Source organism: Lemur catta, chromosome 23 (genome assembly GCF_020740605.2).
Source record: "Lemur catta isolate mLemCat1 chromosome 23, mLemCat1.pri, whole genome shotgun sequence".
Lineage (NCBI taxonomy): Eukaryota > Metazoa > Chordata > Mammalia > Primates > Lemuridae > Lemur > Lemur catta.
This window is the reverse complement of record NC_059150.1, coordinates 24,853,167-24,859,274: the sequence shown is the minus strand read 5'-3', so window position 1 is coordinate 24,859,274 and position 6,108 is coordinate 24,853,167. Positions and strand designations below refer to the sequence as shown.

Sequence of the window (6,108 nt, the reverse complement as noted above, 5' to 3'; positions counted from 1 at the left end):
TTCTACTTCAAATTCACTCTTACATGCTATTACTCTCCTAGGAAAGAGGCAAAGAAAATTTCCACTGACCCAACTCGTGATTTACATACAGAGAGAAATAAATGAATGGAGTGGGGGATGGGGCAGTGAGAAGCAACGTGTTTCCTTTTCAACCTCAGAAAATAAGATTACTTACCCAGAACCTTTTTATCCAGGGCAAATGTTTATTCCTTCCATCATTGGGCGCCTCAGTCTCTGCAGGAAATCAATTTCCACTCTACCTTTGCCTCCTCTTTCCTAAAGGAGACAGCGGCGGATAATTCTTAAGCTTCGGGGTCGGGTGGCAGGTGGAGCCGGGCGGGGACCCCCCAGCGCTCCTTACTCGGATCCGAGCCGGAGAGCAAACCCGGGAGGGGGGGCCTACGGAGAAGGCTCGGGGAGGGAGGGGGGATTCGGTCCTCAGCCACAATATAAACCACCTACAAACAGAATTACCGGCTTCCCAGTCCCACCAGCAGTTCCCTTAGGGGAGCATGTTTCAAAGAGGAGAGGGAAGTTCCTGGGGGGAGACAGAGATCCAGATCGGGGCTCGGGGTTTGGGCTTGGACAGGGGGGTGGGGATGGGGCCACGGAGAGGAATAGGGAGAAAAAATAAAGCTAATCTTACCCGATCGATCATCGTTTGTGCAGTAGTGGACGCGACAATGGCACGGTAACGCGCTCGGCGGCCCGGCCATTCCACTCTCCCAGTAGCCGCAGGAATGGGGGGCAGGCGCGCGCCTCGCAGCCTGTCACCCGCTCCCCCAGGGACGGTCCTCGGAACCTCCAACGCCTTAGCTGCTGAGGCAGGGCGTTTGGAGCTGAGGTTTCAGATGGAAGTCAGTTGCCTCGAGTCGCGGACCGCAGCACCCGCCGAGGACGCGGGACCGGGGCGGGCTGCTGCCTCCGCCGCCGCCGCAGCTCACGGCCGGGTCCCCAGGCTCCCCCGCACGGCGCCCCGAAAGCGCCCACGCTCGGCCTCGGCGGCATCTTCAGCCCTGCGGTCCCCCCGCCCCCACCAACCCCAGTGCAGATCGCTGATGATTTGGTCATCACAGTGTGCACGGTTGGAGTGGCTTATCTGGGGGGTTGGTTGTGCTGGGCTTCCTGGCTACGCCTCCCCCAGTTGCTGCGAGTGGAAATGTTCAAGGGAAATACCAGTGAAATGCACTGATGGAATACTATTAATCCTAATAATATGTTCCCCACGCAGGTGACTCTTAAAGAACTGAGAGTGGGAAGATCAGAGCAGGATTTCCGAAGCGGTGCCCTCTTGAATTCTCATTGGATCCTCCCCAGCAGCCTAAATCATTCTTGCTGCTATATCTATCAGGATGACTACAGCCTTGCTCACTAGTTCTCTCTTTATCTCCTTGTCCTCAACACATCCCTTTACTTCTCTTTGCAGATTTATCTGTAGTCCACCTCCTGTTCTCTGGGGTTACACAGCTTCTGTCTTTTCCCACTGGATGGAGGTGTGTAGTTTGTAAATTTTCACTTTGCTTAAGGATCACCACCCTCTTACCCACCCCCAAAATAAAAGGCAGCTCTTTCACATTTTGCTTTCTTTCCTTGGGGGTGCGTGGCTCTCTGTGTAACTGGTTTTTACTTGGTTACATGCCACCAGGAACTGCTGATTTTTTCAAAGTCCCACCACCCTGCAGCTCACTACTTTACCTTGATTTGGAAGATGATGGAATATCTGTTTGAATCTTGGATGTATTTTTCTCACAGTCATCTTGCTTCCTGAAATTTCCTCTGGTAAGTTATTCTCTTTATATGTTTTTAGAAACTTATTACTAGTGTTATTTTTAATAAGCTTTGGTTTTTTAAGTGTCTGATTTTATACAATTTTGCTACTTTCAGAATTCAGAGATGTATATGACCATATTTATTAATTAGTATGTTAGTTGCAATTGCACTATTGAGATATATCCTACGTAATGAATCACCCCTTTCATAATCTTGTTTTTTTTTTTCATTTCTGTCCTCATTTATATTACAGGTTATATGGACGTTAACTTCCTTTCCCTCCCATTAACCCTTCCTGGCACTCATTCTTGTGCCATTTGAAAGGTCAAATTTTATATGTTTATCTAAGAGACAGCTTAAAAGAGACCTGAAAATTGCAGGGACTGGGAAAGTTCACTAGCCTCTCTCATCTTTAGAAGGTTGTTCAGGTCAGTATTTGTTCATAGTAAACAATTAGATGACTGAGGGAGGACTTTATTGTAAAGTAGTAGATTTTAATGATTTTAACAGGATCCTAAGCACTAAAATGCCACTAAGTGGTAGGAAGAGGAGTGTGAGTTTTGAGGGCACCATTTTTTTTCTTACAACATTTTAAATCACACATGAGCACATTATTTTAAGCATTGTATTTCAATTCAGGCATAGTGTTTGGCTGTACATTTCTGATTTTGTGAATTAGCTGGTGAACATTTAATTGGACAGGGAGTACCCATTTCAGGAAAAAAAAAAGAGGTATCAGAAGAAACTACTGATTATCTTGGTTCTATTAAATTGAAATTCAGGGACAGACTTTTCATGAAAAATTTAATTGCTTCACTCTTTACACTCGCCCACCCCCACCCTCTGTTTTTAATAGGTATGTTAATATGGTCGGTGCTTTTTGCTTTTATGAACCTTTCTTTGGGCTTAACTGACAGAATTATCACCTCTCTTTTCAGTATAGTTGTGTTGAGAAACATTTAAAATCTTTGCTTTTACTTCACATATTGACATATATTGCGAAAAGCACGGTGTTCATTGAATGCCAAAGCTGCATGTGTCAGTGATCTCCGATACATCCTGAGGGTTTTCTCTGTGAACACCCTCCCCGCCCCCCATTAAGGACAAGTTCCTGGTTTCTACATTTCCTATAATTAGGATAGATGGACGTGAGAACCTATTGTTCAAGCTTTTCTTTCTTCCCTTCTTTTTTCCTTCTTTTCTTTCTTTCTTTTCTTTTTTAATGAATTTCTCGGAAAGAACTATTGCTGTCATCATGGATGGCTGATGCGACAAGCCAAGCAACGCTTCTGTAAATTCAAAAGCCCCTTTAGCTTCCAGACATAAAAGTACTCCAGCTGCAGCGTCGCCCCATCCCCCCGTCTGGGGATTCAAGGCCCCCCCCACCTCGGCTCCCACCGAGCCGGAACCGGGCCGGGACCGCCCCTCCCCGGTCACTAGTTTGTACCTGGTGTCTCTCCCAGTCCGGTCGTCCTGCCTGACACGCGTGTGCCAGCAGCGTCCGTGACTTCATTTGAGGAAACAGGGGCTCAGTATAATTCACCAGCTCGAGCATCCTCTTTGGAGGGCTGCTGTTGTTGGCAGGGGTGGAGGGAGGGGGGGGAAAAAAACTTTCAGTGCAGTCACATCTTTGCTTCTTAACCCAGTCTCCTCCGGCGAGGACAGACATTCTGTCCTTAGGTAAGTGCGTTTTGCCGAGTCCAGCTCCCGCCTGCGAAGGGGGAATTTGCATCCGAGAGGCTCCCGCAGCCCCGCGCGTTTTAGCCACGGGGCCAGCAACAGGCGACTCTGCCCGGATCCCTCCGGCCCGCGGGGACGCCTGAGCCACCTGTGCCCAGGGAGGAGGAGGGCGCGGCGGCGGGGTGACCGGCCGGCCCGAGCCCCGGTGGCGGGTGCGGAACGCCGGCCCCGCTGCGACCCGCCAGCGCGGGCTCCGCGCTCAGCCCCGTGCGGGCTCCCGCGGCTGGGGACAGTGGGGCGCGCCGGGGACGGGGGGCGGGGGTTCATCCTTCCCGAATGCTCCATGTACGAGCTGCCTCGGGCCCAACTCGAGCAAACCTGTTCTGTAAGGGAACAGACTTGTGAGCTCAGTAATCTTCTAACATCTTTCTGTGCTGTTTATTATTCTTAATGAGCCGTATCTAAGATGAGTGCATGACAGTTCCTCAGGATGCCTGCTGTATACTGCCCCGATCGCTGTCCCCATCCGGCTGCTCAGTGGGGTTAGACTCGCTGAACGGCCTCCTAGGCTCCGGGTTAAAGCCTTAGCGCGACCGTCGCCCCCTGCCTCCCTCCCCGGCTCCCGGGAACCCGGCGAGGAGAGGGGGAGAGAGTTGGGTCCAACTTGGCACTGGAGCTGGGAACGTAAGGGATGAAGTTACAGGCAAAGAGTGAGGGTCGGGGGCTGTCTGGCTTACGGTATGCCCACTTTGAAGTTGGTCTTTTATTTTTATTTCCCTCTCCTCTGGAGGGGCGGGGCTGGGAGGTGGGAGGACCCGGGACCGGGCGCCCCTCCTTCGGCGTCCGCCCGGGAGGGGGTGGCGCTTCTTGGCGGCCGGTGACCGCTGGGTCTGCAGCCAAACAGTGGCGGAGAGTTGGTCTCCGATGTTTCTGACGGCTGTTCTCCTCCACCTAGTCCCCAAGAGTTGAGCCAGACAGCCTTTTACTTTGCAGTAAAGGGTTGAGAACGTGATCAACCCTTTAAAGCAGGGACTGCCCTCTGATGGGAATCCGGCCGGGGGACGCAGGGCAGGCGCCACTTCTGAGGATGGGGTGCCTGGGGCCAGCTGTGCGCTGCCCACCGGCTGTTTGCTAAAAGGAAGAGGTGACTAGGGTTGCATGTTAACCCTAGGATCCCCTACAAATATTCTAGCCGGTCAAATGTGCGTAAGCCAAGAAGACAGCACCAGGGGATAAAACTGGCACAGCAGCTTGGAAGACAGATGATTCAGATTTCGGGACTTTCTTTTGCGTGCTATTCAGATATGTTTGTCATCATGCAGTTAAGCAGGTAAGGACTGAATGGCTGTATTTTGTTGACAGTCATATAACCTGTGTGTGACCATGCTGTGTTGATTTGTCCCTGTTGTACGAGATGGAATGTATGCATTTTCAGATAGTCCTGCTATGATGCATAACTTAATATTTACAGTCATCAATCGGTGTAAAACCATTGAAATGTTTAACATGTATTCATTTAATTGTTTAACGTGAATTTATTTAAATGTTTAGCAAGGTTACAAAAGTCATAAATTAGATCAAGATGAGAGGAAGAAATGGGGAGGGTACAGAGTTAGAGGAAGGGATGTATAACCCTAATGAAATATGGAAGATGGCAGTTGCAGACAGGCGTTAAAAACATTGCTTCTTGTTAAGGTCCCAGGTCTTAATATACGAAAGGACTACTGGAGAACTATCAATGGCATCTTGCACTAGCAAAGTAATTTTGACTACTTGAGAGAAATGTTTTGTAGGTATTTCCATGTTATTTTCTCAGTCTTGAAAAAAAAAAACAATTCATGTGGTGGGGGTGGAGTGAGTTGTCAAATAGAATGAAAAAAGAAGGGATTGCCAGTGGCAGGGTTCTGTACCACCCCAGGACAGAAATCACTGGGCTTTCCACCAGCTGGAAAACTGGAAAAAAAAAAAAAAGTCAGAACAAATTTAAAAAATTATGGGAACTCTCCCCAAAGTAACACTCTTTTTAAATTCAAAGTTTTGTATATGTGTAGATTGAGCAGCTGATAGATTGCTTCTACAACCACATTTGATTCAATTAAAATGATAAATCAAATTTTGAATATTTTAATAAGTTGTGTTATTATTATTGATACCGTTTTGTTGTGTTTGCTCACATGATGAAGGAGTCTGGAGCTTCTACACAGTGAATCAAAAAATGTTACTAAGACACAATCATAACACTATTTCATTTGATAACAACACTTTCTCTTCTCTAAGACATCGTATTCTTTAAATTTTCTGTGGAAATATTTTTAGCAATTATACTTGTTGACGTGGATCCCTGATCAATAATTTTTCTATTTGTAAGGTTTATTAATAAAATCTAGAAGAAATAAGAAAGATAATTGCAACTTTGGTTTGTAAATTTGCAAAGTTATAGTGCTTTTCTTAGTTTGTTGCAAAAGGTAGTTTTTACTCCACTGGAGAAAGTAATTTGTTGATGAATTCCCATTCCTCAATTCTTCTGCATTTTATCCTATGGAATTTTATTGTAGTAAATGGTAAATATGCTCATTGTGTATATATATGTGTGTGTATTAATAGATACATAGATGGAAATCCATTTTTGGGTGGATGGAGAAGGTATTTATTTCAAAT

General features: G+C 47.2%; 1 protein-coding gene across 1 annotated transcript in view; it reads left to right on the top strand.

The window, feature by feature from the left end:
* Positions 1–1,370: 1,370 nt before the first annotated feature.
* The window catches only part of BRINP3 (BMP/retinoic acid inducible neural specific 3), a 394,969-nt gene continuing 390,231 nt past the window's right edge, over positions 1,371–6,108 (top strand). The window contains exon 1 of the mRNA XM_045535963.1: positions 1,371–1,779. The gene's annotated coding sequence lies outside the window, so the exon portion shown is untranslated. The remainder of the gene's footprint in view (positions 1,780–6,108) is intronic.